We start from the raw sequence: 16083 nt of genomic DNA, 5'->3' as shown, positions 1-16083 counted from the left end.
TCTAATGTTTATTGTGTCATTTTATATTTTATTAAAAAATTATATTTGTTTTGAACAATGGGGTTTAATTTTCCAACATATCAAAGAAAATAAAAATGAATCACTGTTATAATTAATACTACTACTAATAATAACTCACTGCAGCACCAAGTCGCCTGAGGCCAACACAGCTACGCCCGCTCCTCCTCCGACCTAATCTATTCAAGGCCTCACTCTTTACACCCTCCCAGGAAGTTCCCATTTCCTTTAAATCTTTATTTATGACATCCTCCCAACCTAGACGAGTACGACCTTCTTTCCGTGTAGCCCCAGACGGTTGGCCAAAAAGAACAATCTTACCTTTCTTTTATTATAGCCCTTGAAAGTGGGATTGAAGCACATTTTTCGTACAACCTACTGTTTGAAATACGGTCAGTCAGCCGGATACCCAGAACAATCCGTAGGCAATTTCTCTGGAAAACATCTAGCAAATCTTCATCCACTTTTCGGAGCGCCCATATTTCTGATCCATGTTTGACCACTATCATCACTGTACCTTCCAATATTCTAATCTTGGTGTGCAGACTTATCTTTCTATTCTTCCAAACTTCTTTAACCGTGAAAAGATACCCTAAGCCTTGGCTATTCTACTTTTAACATCTTCACTACTCCCACCATCTTTACTAATAATGAAACCAAGGTAAGTGAAGCTGCCCACTAGATCAATCTTTTCGTTATCCAACGTGGTCTTTTCATCTTCACTTATTTCTAGCCTTAGTGACTTAGTCTTCTTGACACTAACTTTCAAGCCTATTCTAGCACTCTGAACTCGCAAAACCTCTAAAAATTCATTCATTTTGCTCACTTTCATCTAATATGCTTAAATCATCAGTATAATCTAAGTCCAGGAGCGTTCCCCCCCCCATTTCATTCCGTAGTCTCCAATTGCCTTTCCTGTGCTCCTTAAGAAGAAGTCCTTCAAAACGATCCATATAAAGGGGGATAGAATCATCCTTTCAATTCCTGGGAGTCTCTGTAATTCAAGATTCAAGATCTTATTGAACAGAATCTTTCTATGTTTTGATGTTATAATTATAATAAAAGATTGAATTATATTTATTTTTTAGTAAAGTGCAAATTACGCAATAACCAATTACCCAATATTTTAGTATCCTTAAATGTCCCGGGGATATTGAAGACACACCATTTTAACAACCTGGACGCGCATAGTGTATCTGGATTTAGTTCATTATTCCTTTTATTATTTCACGGAAGTTCCAACTCTATACACTTATCTATTCCTATGATATAGCAGCGTGGCATATTGATAACCTGAATCTACAGACTCTCTTTATATGCAGTTCAACATCATCCTCAATATTCTCCAGAAACTTCAGCTTCTTACCATTAGCCGTTCTTGAGACATTGTAGATACGTCTTTATGACAATCTGGATGTATACAGTATCTTTTGATTTAGTTGATTTCTCCATCACAATTTTCTGAAAATTTCAACTTATATGGTGGTAGCAAGAGCAGCAGCAGCCGCAGCAGCAGTAGTAGTAGTAGTAGTAGTAGTAGTAGTAGTAGTAGTAGTAGTAGTAGTAGTAGTAGTAGCAGTAGTAGTAGTAGTACTGGTGGTGGTACTAATGGTGGTTTTTATCGAATGAAACCTGAATTCTTCCATTGATTCTACTTTATTGATATTAGTCAATAAAACTAAGCAATAAAATCAATAAAGCAAAAATGAGAAAAAATGAATGGGACTGTTTTGAAAAAAAAAAAATTCAGTTTAGTTTTATTGATTCTATCCTGTCTTAAGTTTTTTTCTTCTTATATATCTCTGTGTGGCTGAGGAAGGCCCTTGGACATGGGCCGAAATATTCATTCTAATTTGTTTCTCACTGTCTTGAGAAATTCGATATTGTTCTTTTTGTTTTTCGCCCGATCATGGTATGCTTTATACACCAGTTTTATCAACAAAACTTTATTTGCTTTTATTGATAAAACATTTCAAAATTCACAGATCCAGGAGCCCATTTAGACCTTGTAATTTTTTCCTAAAACTTCCCGATCAAAATACAAATGTAAAATATAGGGGGGGGGGGGGGACAAAACTCCAGAAATTAATTTGCCCTCCACCCCATCGGCTCGCTTGCCAACAAGAGAGATGAACAGAAATTGCTCAGGCCTTTGCTAAAAAGGGATTTTGGTTGGACTTTGTTTTTAAGAAATCAACGCCTGTCTTCGTCTTTACCTTAATTATAGTACATTTTTTTTATATTTACCGGTTTAGCTTATTTGTCTTCATTTGATTTCCCTGACAATACCCAGTGCTACCAAAAATATAAAAATTTTATATTAATATTGTTTACTCGCTAATTACCACACTTTGGCAGTGGATAGTACGGGTTCAGCGAAAAGAGGGGCCAAGGGATGATCTGTTCACTGGCGAACAAAAAGGTATTGAAAATGTTTCAAAAGATGAAAATAAGATACACCTCATTTAAATCACGTAAAAAATAAAACATTACTTATCTGTTAGCCAGTACACACTCAAAAAATTTGATCTATAAAATCTGACAATCACGGTTTATTGCTGTCTGTATACAGAGACAATTAGCTTAGGCTTAGTGAAAAACTGCATATAGCAATATTTTAATAAACATTTAGTTGGTATTTTTTGTTAGGTGAGGTTAAACTGGTTACATTTTGCATGTAGCCCGTTATAATTACCCCCCTCCCCCCTAATGTATAAATACACAGCCCAGATTACATATATCCTATCTACCTCCCAAGCTTCTCAGCTGTTTCAACCTCGTACCCGTAGATCCAAATTGTCGAGTGTGTAGGGGTCGCTTGATAGACAGGTAACAGGCCTAGTCTTATACAACTTTGAAACTGTTAACCCAAACAAGTACACAACCTACAATAAACTGTTGTGATGAAGCTGTAGAAAAGTTAAAGGATTATATGCTGCAGAAACGTTCCATATCAGAAACGCCAACAAATTGGGATGAAGGGGGGGGGAGTAGTCTGACTTTGTCTTGGGCTGAAGCAGCTTAGACCGGCCTCAGATTTCAACATTTGTTAAAATACCAGTTTCAGCATGGCCTTGTGGCCTAATGGATAAGGCGTCGGACTTCGGATCCGAAGATTGCAGGTTCGAGTCCTGCCAGGGTCGTTTTGTTCTTTCAATTGATTATAATGAAATATTTCTTAAGTGATTAGATTTTATATAAGGTGTCGAAAGTGTATGTAGATACTGAAAGTTAAATGTAACATTAAAACATAATAGGAATTTTAGCTATCTAGTTCAAAGAAAAGTTAATCAACAAAAAAATTGTATACAAAGTTGTATAATAATTATTACTTTTAATTTATAATATGCTAAATATATATATTCTCTTATTTTTATGCAATAGGATTTAATAAGAAAATGTTTCCAATTAGCATAATGGCTTGCCTGTGAGGTTTGATGGTAGACTCCTCCTGGGCTCTGAAGGAGTGGTAAGCAACGGTTCACTGATTTGTTGTTCCTTTAAGATAAGGCAAGAGTTATACGATCATCCCTCAAGGAGCAGTGGCTTCTGGCTCACGATCGGAAACTATAAAAACTGAAAATATAATTATATAGCCGAATATAATAATGAAATATATAAATAAAAAACAATATATAATAAACATAATAAAATATAATAAAAAAATAAAAAATATATGAATAAAATATAATAAAATAAAATATAATATAACAACAAAATAAAAATACCAAGAAAGAACTTCACTCGAGCCAGAGCAATGGAATGGTTCTTTTTTATAACTTAGGCACAATTTTTTTTTATCAAAGCTGAACTTATAATACTAAACCTATAAAGTTCCACAAAGAACAACCTTAGAAAAAATTCAGAGAAAAACTTAAGAAGTGAAAAATATAAAATGTAAGACTTAACCTTTTATAATTTAGCTAATTAAACTTTGATTGTACAAACTCAGCCAATGTGATACTTATAGTGAAAAGCTTATTAAAATAAAAAGTGTTTCTTACCCCTTGGATATGTTTAAATACCTGAACAACATAATTTTCATTTTGGTTATCTCATAAATATGAAGTTTAATGAGCAGCACCACATTTTTGGTAGTGATACCCGCTTGAGCCGTAAAAATAAATAAGCAAAACTTACAAGTTGAATTTGACAAACTTCTCATCGATAATTTATCAAGATTTAAGGGAGATTTTGAACCTAAAAGATTTGCCCTATATTGTCCATAAGATTTGTGTGGTCAAACTATTTAGAATTATGTTGGTGGCCTTGATATAACTTGTAGAACTTCGATAATAAATAAAATAAACGAGACAAAAATCAAACCGACACTGAATTTCCCAGACATCTTAGAACAAGAGCTAAGAGCTCATATAACACTTGTGACGAGATCGGAAGAGCCAAGAGCTCATATGGTATGAGCTCTAGCAAAATTCTAAGAATCAATAGATTGATTTAAAAGGAAAATCAGATTAATGCCGGTCGGGATTTAAAATAAGAGCTCTGAGTCACGAGGTCCTTCTAAATATCAAAATTCATTAAGATCCGATCACCCACTCGTAAGTTAAAAATACCTCAATTTTTCTAATTTTTCCTCTCCCTTCTGCCCCCCAGATGGTCGAGTAGGAGAAAACGACTTTATCAAGTCAATTTGTGCAGCTCCCTGACACGGCTACCAATTTTCATCGTCCTAGCACGTCCAGAAGCACCAAACTCGCCAAAGCACTGAACCCCACCACCTAACCAAGAGAGCGGATCCAGTCCAGCTACGTCAATCACGTATCTACGACATTTATAAGCGTTTTCCAAAATTTGTGGTTTCCCCTTCCAACTCCCCCCAATGTCAAAAGATCTGGTCGGTATTTGAAATAAGAGCTCTGAGACATAAGTTCCTTCTAAATATCAAATTTCATTGATCCGGTCACCCGTTCTTAAATTAAAAATACAAAATTTTTTCTGATTTTTCCAAATTAACGATCCCCAGGTCCCTCAAAGAGAACGGATCCGTACCAATTATGTCAATCTCGTATCTATAACTTTTGCTTATTCTTCCCATCAAGTTTCATCCCGATCTCTCCACTCTAAGGGTTTTCCAAGATTTCCGGTTTCCAAGATCTCTGTTTCCCCCCTCCGACCCTCTATGTCCCCGGATCCAATTTGAATTCAAAATGGAGCATCTGAGACATAAGATTCTTTTATATATCAAGTTTCATTAAGATCCGATCACCATTCGCAAGATACCTCGATTTTCACGTTTTCCAAGAATTCTGGTTTCCCCCTCCAACTCCCTTCAATGTCACCGGATCTGGTCGGGATTTAAAAAGGGAGTTCTAAAGCGCAAGATCCTTCTAGATATCAAATTTTATTAAGATTAGATCGCCCGTAGGTAAGTTACAAATATCTCATTTTTTCTAATTTTTCGAATTACTCCCCCCCCCAACTCCACCAAAGAGAGTGGATCCGGTCCTGTTATGTCAGTCACTTATCTTGGACTTGTGCTTATTCTTTCCACCAAGTTTCATCCTGATCTCTCCGCTTTAAGCGTTTTCCAAGATTTCCGGTCCCCCCTCCAAATGACACTGGATCCGGTAAGGATTTAAAATAAGAGATGTGAGTTTCGAGGTCTCTCTAAATACGAAATTTCATTAAGATACGATCACTCTTTTGTAAGTCAAAAATACCTCATTTTTAAATTTTCTTAGAATTAACCCTCCCCCGTCCCAACTCCCCCAAAGAGAGCAGATCTGTTCCGGTTATGCCAATCCCGTATTTAGGACTTGTGCTTATTTTTCCCACAAAGTTTCATCCCGTTCCCTCCACTCTAAGCGTTTTCAAAGATTTTAAGGTTCCGCCCTCTCCCAACTTCCCCTTGACCGGATCCGGTCGGGATTTAGAATGAGAGCTTGGAGACACAATATCCTTCTAACTATCAAATTTCATTAAGATCCGATCACTCCTTCGTAAGTTAAAAATACCTCTTTTTTCTAATTTTTCAGAATAAACCCTCCCCCAACTCCCCCAAAGAGAGTGGATCCGGCCTGGTTATTTCAATCACGTTTCTAGGACTTGTGCTTATTTTTCCCATTAAGTTTCATCCCGATTCCTCAACTCGAAGTGTTTTCCGAGATTTTAGGTTCCCCCTTAATTCCTCCAATATCACCGGATCCAGTCGGGATTTAAAATAAGAGCTCTGAGACGCGATATTCTCCCAAACCTCGAATTTCATTAAGATCCAGTCACTCTGTCGTAAGTTAAAAATACTTCATTTTTTTTAATTTTCAGATTTAGCCCCCTCCCCAACTCCACCCAAACAGAGCAGATCCGTTTCAGTTATATCAATCACATATCTAGGACTTCTACTTATTTTTCCCACCAGGTTTCATCACGATTCCTCCATTCTAAGCGTTTTCCAAGATTTTAGGATCCCCCCAACTCCCCCCATTTTCACCGGATCTGGTCTGGATTTAAAATAAGAGCTCTGAGACACGATATCCTTCCAAACATCAAATTTCACTAAGATACCATCACCCATTCGTAAGTTGAAAATACTTCATTTTTCTATTTTTTTCCGAATTAACCGACCCCCCAATCAACCCCCCTCCCAGATTGTCAAATCACAAAACGACTATTTCTAATTTAATCTTGTCCGGTCCCTGATACGCTTACTAAATTTCATCGTCCTAGCTTACCCGGAAGTGCTTAAAGTAGCAAAACTGGGACAGACAGACCGACAGACCGACAGAATTCACTATCGCTATATGTCACTTGGTTAATACCAAGTGCCATAAAAACCATTTCATTTCTTTGAATTCGGACCTGATATAGAAGTATTCAGTTTTGATGTGACTTACCTCATCGGGAAGTGTGATTTTTTTCTATTAATTGGAGCAGAATTTTCTAATTTAAGTTCAGGGAAGTTCAGTCCCAAAGAATATTTTAGCCTACCTGCTCAAAATCAGTCCAAAGGAATAATCATTTGGTTGATTTGGCCGCTTTAGAAATTCCTGTGCAGTCACCCGCCTTTATTGAAAGATTTGCCGAGAAAAGGTAATTATATTTCAGTGTCTGTATCAATAGTAGCTTCCTACTTTTTCGATTTTCTGCTTGAGAATTAAAATATTGGATTTTAAGTAATTTTTGGACAAGATTTGTTTATTTAGTTAACATTTTCAATCAATTGATCACATCCTTTACCATTTCCTGGAAAATCCGAATTAATATACTCAGACATTACTGAGTTACAGCCTTTTGACAATCCCCTCAACATTTTCTGAAAGCCTCACCTGGATACTCTTCGTCTTTTTGGAAAGAAAAGGTCAACCTTGCATACCTTTCTCAATAACATTTTATATATGTAAACAATGAACGATGTTTTTTTTTCTTTTTTTTTTTTTTTTTGATTGCAGTACTGAACACACAAAAATGCAATAGACAATAATGCAAAAGCCGAAAAAATTTTTGCAAATCCTACCTTTTTCTAAAATTTGCTAACTTTAACAGAAAGTCCTCCTCATTATAGATTTATTGATCACTCAGTACTTAGGAGGAATGTAATACAAATGGTTCAGCTACGCACGCTCCTCGCCATCCCAATCTATTCAAAGCCTTCCTCTTTACACCCTTACAGGAAGTTCCTATCTCCTTTAAATCTCTCTTTATAACCGTCTCCCACCCCAGACGAGGATGACCTGCTTTCCGTTTAGGCCTAGACGGTTGGCGGAAAAGGACAATCTTCGGCAATATGTCATCCTTCATCCACAGAACGGGCCCTAGTCATCTCAGCCTTTCTTTCATTATAGCCCTAGAAAGCGAGATTGAACCAAATTTTTCGTACGGCCCAAAGTTTGAAATACGATCAGTCAGCCGGGTATCCAGAACTATCCGTAGGCAATTTCTCTGGAAAACATCTAGCAAATCTTCATCCACTTTTCGGAATGCCCATGGTTCAGAACCATATTTGACCACTGTCATCACTTTACTTTCTAATATTCTAATCATGGTTTGCAGACTAATCTTCCTATTCATCCAAACTTTTCATTGACTGTGAAAAAACACCCCGAGCCTTGGCTAATCTACTTTTAACATCTTCATTGCTCGCACCGTCTTACTGATAATGCTACCAAAGTAAGTGAAGCTGCCCACCTGATCAATCTTTTCGTTACTCACCGTCACCTTTTCATCTTCACAAGTTCCTCGCCGTAGTAACTAGGTCTTCTTAACATTAATTTTCAAACCTATTCTAGCACCCTGAACTCGCAAAACCTCTAAAAGTTCATTCATTTTGCTCACACTTTCATCTAGGATGCTTAAATCATCAGCATAGTCTAAATCCAGGAAAGTTTTCCCTCCCCATTTGATCCCGTTGTCTCCCATTGCCTGTCCTATGGTGCTTAAGACAAAGCCCATCAAGTTGATGCATATAAAGGGGGATAGAACACAACCTTGCTTAACTCCTGATTTAATACAAAACCAGCTGCTAACCTCATTTCCTACCTTAACCGCAGCAGTATTATTCTTGTACATAGCACTAATCACTTTAATGTATTTGTTTAGTATACCATATAAGGTTAAGACCTGTTTTAAAGCTCTTCTATCAACAGAATCGAACGCTTGCTCATAATCTATAAAACTGAGAACCAAAGGTGTTTGACAACTAAGGCACTTCTCTATTCTTGACCTAAGAGGAAAAATTTGGTCGACACATCTTCTTCCTTTTCTAAAACCACACTGCATTCCTCAGTCTAATACTAGCTAATTTGCTACCTACATAGACCAGACTAATGCCTCAATAATTACGACACTCACTCTTATCACCTTTCTTATGCAGTGGTCTAATTAAGGTTTTCCTAAAATCGCTAGGTACTTCCTTTATTCCAAAAATCATATTCATATTCTTCAGTAACTTATTTCTAACCTCAGAGCCAATACTTTTTATCAAAATAATATAGAAATTCTAAATAATACAGAAATAGTATTGCAATATGCGAGTGGGTAAACACCCACCTCGCATTGCATCTAACAAGAAGTCGAAACAATGGTTGTCAATCAATCAGTTTAGATACCCAGACCAAAATAACCGATTTTGCTTGCATTACACACCTTAGGCCTTTGCTTTTGGCATGATACAAAATGCGCAATGAGCTCCCCAAAACAAATGCTGTTTGTAACAGTGTTGCCAACGCTTAGAAATAAACTGCAAATGCTTTTGAGTAAAATTCTGCCCCAAGAGATTAATTTGTATCATCTGAACAGCAGGTTAAAATCTGCAAATGTGTCGAGTTGTACTAGGACCCCTAAACTGTACCAAAAACGGTAAAATTGTACCGTGTTGGCAACGCTGGTCTGTAGTATATCATATAAGCGTCAACCCTGGAAACAAGTCTCCCACTAGAGCTTTACAAGTTTAAATTTCTGTTTCAAATGATAATGTTATAAACATGCAAATACGAAAAGGTGTTTGTCAGTTTGATGTTTTCCACTTTCAAGTATTTGAAATCTGAATTGCTCAAAAGTTAGTCCCACATGGGAATTGGTCTGGTCCCAGCATTATCAGTAAAAGCTAAAGCGTGAAATGATAGAGCGAATTTGCATAAGTATAATTATGATTTGGCGTTGAATTTCATTCCATCACACACATAAATTCTTACCTAGTTTTGGTTTGATAATGTTTCTTGTTATACGAGTTTGATTTAATGGTCGTATTGTAGCCGGAGTAGGGAATGCCCTAAGAATCAGAATTCAAACTTTGGTCGCCCTGTGGATAGGGCTATCCTAATCCTGAAATTTACCTGAGGGAAAACTTAAAAAGTCCATTTGGATTGACTTGCTGGACATTGAAATCAACTGCACATTGTTTTCTTTATATTGTCAGGACTCGATTTTTGGACTCAAATCACTGCAGCATTATTTGGTGAAGCAAAGGGTTTGATTTTTGAGGGTCATAGGTAATCCACCTTGGTCCTATTGAGACTAGAAAACAGATTAGAGCTTCCAAGAAAAGAAGATCTTTCAGGCCTTCGAGGCGGAGAATGGTGAATAAGTTTTAAGAATTAACCTAAACATGGGAAGAAGATGTTTATGACTGTTTATCAAAAAGTCGTGGCAACGAACTGCATGCAAGGAGCGATTCGGACCAATAGGAACCGAAACTCTAAAAAACAGAATTTTAATAGCAATATATGTATCAAAAGAATTAACTTTCAATGTTTTTTCCGAATATGTAAAATTCATTAAGTTTAATGTTTGACATCAAAATTTACTAGCCTAGGGAACTTTACCTTATTTTTCGAAAAGGGGGAGACATCCCCGAAGAGTCATGGAATCTTATTAAAAATTGCACCATCAGATTCAGTGTATCAGAGAACCGTGTTCTAGAGGTTTCAAGCTCTAATCTGCAAAAATATGGAATTTAGTATTTTTAGGCCAGAAGAAAGATCACGGATGCCTGTTTATTTGTCGTTGTTTTTTGTTCTTCCCAGAGGTGATCGTATCAAACCAATGTGCCCTTCTTAAATGGCCAAAAAGATTGATGGGTAACTAGTACTCCTCCCATGCTTCTGTTTCCCCTCTAAGTTGGCCGAAAATTTTTAAATAGCTATTCTGTTCAGCATAGTTGAAAGGTCCAATAGCTATGACTTTTGGGATGACATGGTCTCCCACAGCCCTGGGGGAAGGGCTGCAAGTTAGGAAATTTCCTGTTACTCAAATATATTATTTTTTATACATTTTCCGGAAGAGAGAATTTTGTGGGAGGGGATTCAACGGGTAGAATTTTCTGTTGGGACGAAAGTTGCTGGGGATGAGCTTTCAATGAGAAATTTTAAACAAGGATGCTTTGCCAAAATTCTTATACAAAATTTGTTTCATCTGTCTATTTTCTTTTAGGCGACATAATTGTACATGTGGAGATTTTCTGGGGGAATCGTTGGCGGGAAAATTTCAGTGTGGTAGGAATCCTCTAAGGGATTTATCCATGGAGGGGGATTTTCCACGAGAGAAATTCTCCATGGTGAATTATCGTCAGGAGAAATTCTTCATGGGGAAGTCTTCCGTGGGAGTAACTTTCCATTTGAGGAGTAAGGCTCGAGAAAAATTTCAACATAGGAGGGATTCCCAGTATGAACATTAAAACGACCAGATAGTAAACAAAAAACAAGCATTTTTTGAATGACAGTAGGCTAAGGCGAATTTCTCAGGTGGAATCATCCGCAAGAAATTTTCTGGTGGGAATTCGGAGCGTGGATAGAATTGTCCAGGGGTAATTTTCCTGGGGAAACATTTTAAGCGGTAAAACTTTCCGTGGAGAAATTTTTCTTTGGTGGGAAAATTTCCATGGAGGGGGAGGTGGGCTTGTACTTTTACGAAATATTCCCTACCTAATATTCTTCATATATATTTCTCTGACGCTCAATCCTAATGATATATACAAAGGTAAGATTAAAATTTAATACTTTAGAAACAAATTTGGGCTATATAATTGCATATTAGTGAGGGGGAGGCAAAGTATAGCTGGTATGTTTCTCTGACGCTTAATCCTAATGAAATATCAAAAATTATTATGAAAATATAATACTTAATTAGCCAAATTGTGGAAACTACAGAGGTACTTTACGCCACCCCCTAATGTGCAAATATATTGCTCAAAATTTGTTTGTCATAAAACTTGTTTGTTTTTCTATTCATCAAAAAGTTCATGTTAACGAACTGTAAGTAAAGAGCGACCCGGCTCAATAATAACTGAAACTCTAAAAAACAAAAGTTTGGTACCAGTAGATATATCAAAAGAATTGATTTTTTTTGTTGATTTTAAATATGTAAGTTTCATTTATTTTAGTCTTACTCATCAAAGGTTACAAGCCTGATAAACAAACAAATACAAAGTAGAAACAATAGAGAAAATCTTTTCAAGACAGTGGAAATCAGTTCTGTGAATATTTCGGCCCTATGTCCAAGGGCCGTCTTCAGCACAATACGAGAACAAGAGAGAAAATATGTATATATAAATAAACTTACATTAAATTGTGAGAATTAAAACTAAAGCCATATTTTCAGAATAAGCCATATTTTTATTAAAAATAAGCCATATTTTCTGGCATAACTTGAAAAACTATCAGATTTTAAATTAAAAAAACAAGTTTTTTCAAATGAAAGTACGGAGCAGTCTTAATACTTAAGACGAATAGAAATTATTACGTATATGAGGGGAGTTGCTCCTTCTAAACTCCTCGCTCTTTACGCTAAAGTTTGAATTCTGCCTCAATTCTTTAAGAGCGACTGCCAAAACAATGTTTGTTTAATTACAACTATAAGAAGCTTTTTTTTAATTTTTTTTTTAACTTTAGCGTAAAGCACTAGTTTTCTGTAATCCTACAAACATAGGGAACACATAATTATTTTTTTTTATGTGTACTAGCTTTGTTGATATACGATAGATAGACTGTGAAGCAATAATTTTTGTTCGTTTTAAGCTTCAACTTCGCTCTTTACTTCCCTCAATTTTTTTTTTAATCAATAAGAGAATAGAACGAGATTTTAATATTAAAGACACTTGCTAGATTTTATACTGATATCATCTTAAAGTTTAAGGAAATTGCCAAGGGGCTATTTATTTTGAAAAAAATTAAGTACACCAAGTTACACTTCTACAATATTTTCTTGTGTCAGTTTTCTAAAACGGCCTCAGCCGCGTTTGATCTAGCCTTTGTCTACATGATAAACAGTTTTATCGTCTTATTTGACTCTCTGTCGACTTCAGAACTTACACACCAATATCAAACAGTTCGTGGTAACGAACTGTAGTAAGGAGCGAATAGTAACCGAAACTCTAAAAAATGTAACTTTGATACCAATAGTTACATCAAAAGAATGGCATTTTAATGCTTATTTTAAATACATAAGTTTCATCAACATTAGTCTTTACATTACATTAGTCTTAACATTAGTATTAACCCATCAAAAGTTACGTTTCATCAAGTTTAGTCTTACCCATCAAAAGTTACGAGCCTGAGAAAATTTGCCTCATTTTATAAACTAGGGGGAAATACTCCCTAAAATTCATACGATCTTAACAAAAATCAAACCATCAGATTCAGCGTATCAGAGAACCGTACTGTAGAAGTTTCAAGCCCCTATCTACAAAAGTTTGGAATTTCGCATTTTTTGCCAAAAGGCAAGTCACGTATGCGTGTTTATTTTTTTTTTTTTTATTTTTTTTTTGTTTTTTTCCCCATGTGTGATTGCATCGACTCAGTGGTCCTAGAATGTCAGGAAAGGGCTCATTCTAACGGATCTAAAAGTTCTAGTGCCCTCTTTAAGTGATCAAAAAAATTGGAGGGCACCTCCCACGCTCATGTTTTCCCCAAAGTCACCGGATCAAAATTCTGAGATAGCTATTTTATTCACCATAGCCGAAAATCCTAATAACTATGTCTTTGGGGACGACTTACTCCCCCTGCAGTCCCCGTGGGAGGGGCTGCAAGTTACAAACTTTGACCTGTGTTTACATGTAGTAGTGGTTACTAGGAAGTGTACAGACGTTTTCACGGGGATTTTTTTTTGGTTTGGGGGGAGTTGAGGGGAGGAGGGTTACATAGGAGGATCTTTCCATGGAGGAACTTCTCATGGCGGAAGAGACTTTCAATGGAAGGGGTGCAGGATTTTCTAGCATTATTTATTAAACAATGAAAAAATAAATCTGAAAAGTTTTTTTTACTGAAAGTGAGAAGCAGCATTAAAACTTAAAACGAACAGAAATTATTACGCATATGAGGGGTTTACCTCCTCGTAATACCTCGCTCTTTACGCTAAAATATTTTTAGTAATTTCAACTTGGGATAAAATTTAAGTTTTAACGTAAAGAGCGAGGTATCGACGAGGGGTGAGCCCCCTCATGTACGCAATAAAAATATACGAATATAGAAGTTCGCTACGCAATTTAATTTGTAAGTTACGTATATCTTTTACTTATGAAAACGTTCGTAAAAAATTATAAGTCATAGTTGCCTTTTTATGTAATAAAAAAATTGACGGGCAACTAGGCTTCCTCCCTCGCTCCTTTTTTCTCAAAATCTTCCGATTAAAACTATGAAAAAGCCATTTAGCCCCAAAAAATTAATATGCAAATTTCGTTTTAATTATTTATGTGTTGAGAGCCAAGATCAAAACATACATTAATTCAAAAACGTCCAGAAATTAAACAAAAAAAGTTTTTTAAATGAAAGTAAGGAGTGACATTAAAACTTAAAACGAACAGAAATTACTCCGTATATGAAAGGAGCTTTTCCTCCTCAACGCCCCGCTCTTTACGCTAAAGCTTTTTACTGTTTTAAAATGTAGAGTTAAGAGAAAGAGTCAAACTTTAGCGTAAAGAGCGGGGCGTTGAGGAGGAAAAACTCCTTTCATATGCGGAGTAATTTCTGTTCGTTTTAAGTTTTAATGTCGCTCCTTACTTTCATTTAAAAAAACTTTTTTTTTTGTTTAATTAGTATCTAAGCTGCGGTCGACGTGGTGGGTGTCTGAATTGTAAATGTTGACATCAAGTCGACAGTTTGTTGTCTATTGACGGCAGAAAAAAGACCCGTAGCTTTGTCAATACAAAAATTATAAATTCAAACGGCAAGTTAAGGATGTCAGATGAATTGATGATGTTTTTTTTTTAATGATGATTAGTTTGCATCCAAGACTGGTAAAAGATATTATTAATAAATTTATTTAAATTCATGTTTTTAATATTTTCAAAATGGCACTATATACTGCAGTTTCCCTTTAAATTAGGCTCGTCAGCATCATTCTATGATGTTTCAACACACCACGTCCAAACGGTTACTAAGAAAAGGAGACGCATCACTGTTTATCATGCGAAAGAGGGATTTTCCTTGTTGGTCAAGATAGGGACTTTTGGGGGAATTTTCTAAATGAGGTTTTTGGCTATGGTGATTCTTATGATGTAGTTTTCATTTTTATCCGACGTCAAGTTCTGGGGTTTCAGGCTATTTCTTAAAATTCCCATAAATTTATTTACACAACGAACTTTTATCATTAATATTAATCGAAATAATAGCTACCATTCCAGAATCAGGTTCAAATGGCAATTCTTGCTCACTTGACACTTGTTTTTCTTCAAAATATGTCTCTAATTTTCTATTACTACAGGCTAGGGTTCGTCGTTTACGTTAGGGTTCGTTGCCCCTAAGGGGCAACCATGATGCCCCTAAGGGGCAACCATGATGAATTTACTGTGTATAAGAAGCCGCTTGGTTTGTCAGTAACACAGTGTTATATTTGATGTCACCTTCAAAATGCATTGCTATTCCCACTAAAAAAGTCACACGCTAATGAGCAAGACGTCTACAGGACTCTCGACTTTGTGATGCCGACTCGGGGTGGTGAATGCGGTTCACAGGTCTCATTTGCGTAACAACCAAGTATGAACACTTTGGAACAGTGTGTTTACGCAAGACCAATGCACATGCGTATGTATAATGGGTATCAAAAACTGTACCAGAGTTCGAACTAAAAGGTCGTAGAATTCTGATTTTATTTGACAAAGAGTGGTTTTCATTGGCTGTCAGTGATGTTTTGACTGAAGGTATAAAATACCACTTACTTCAGTGTAAAAGGCATCTGGATCATTTTGATGGACCTTGTCTTAAGGAGCACAGGAAAGACAATGAGAGACCACGTCTCTTGGATTTAGATAATGCTGATGATTTAAGCATCCTAGATGAAAGTGTTGAGCAAAATGAATGTACTTTTAGAGGTATTGCACTAAGGCTATAAATAAGTGAAGATGAAAAGGCCACGTTGGGTAACGAAAAGATTGATCTGGTGGGTAGCTTCACTTACCTTGGTTTTATTATTAGTAAAGATGATGGGAGCAGTGATTATGTTAAAAGTAGAATAGCCTAGGCTTAGGGTATCTTTTCACGGTTAAAAAAAAGTTTAAAAAAATAGGAAGATAAGTCTACACACCAAGATTAGAATATTGGAAGGTACAGTGATGACAGTGATCAAATATGGCTCTGAAACATGGGGGCTCCGAAAAGCGGATGAAGATTTGCTAGATAT

At 36.1% G+C, this 16083-nt stretch overlaps 1 non-coding gene across 1 annotated transcript; it reads left to right on the top strand.

Moving 5' to 3' along the window:
- Positions 1-3088: 3088 nt before the first annotated feature.
- On the top strand, positions 3089-3161 carry Trnar-ucg (transfer RNA arginine (anticodon UCG)). The gene has a single exon. It is a non-coding gene; the product is annotated as a tRNA-Arg (tRNA).
- The last annotated feature ends 12922 nt before the right edge of the window (positions 3162-16083 follow it).

Source organism: Artemia franciscana, chromosome 16, assembly GCF_032884065.1.
Source record: "Artemia franciscana chromosome 16, ASM3288406v1, whole genome shotgun sequence".
In the NCBI taxonomy this organism is placed as follows: Eukaryota; Metazoa; Arthropoda; class Branchiopoda; order Anostraca; family Artemiidae; genus Artemia; species Artemia franciscana.
This window is presented reverse-complemented; position numbering and strand designations above follow the sequence as displayed.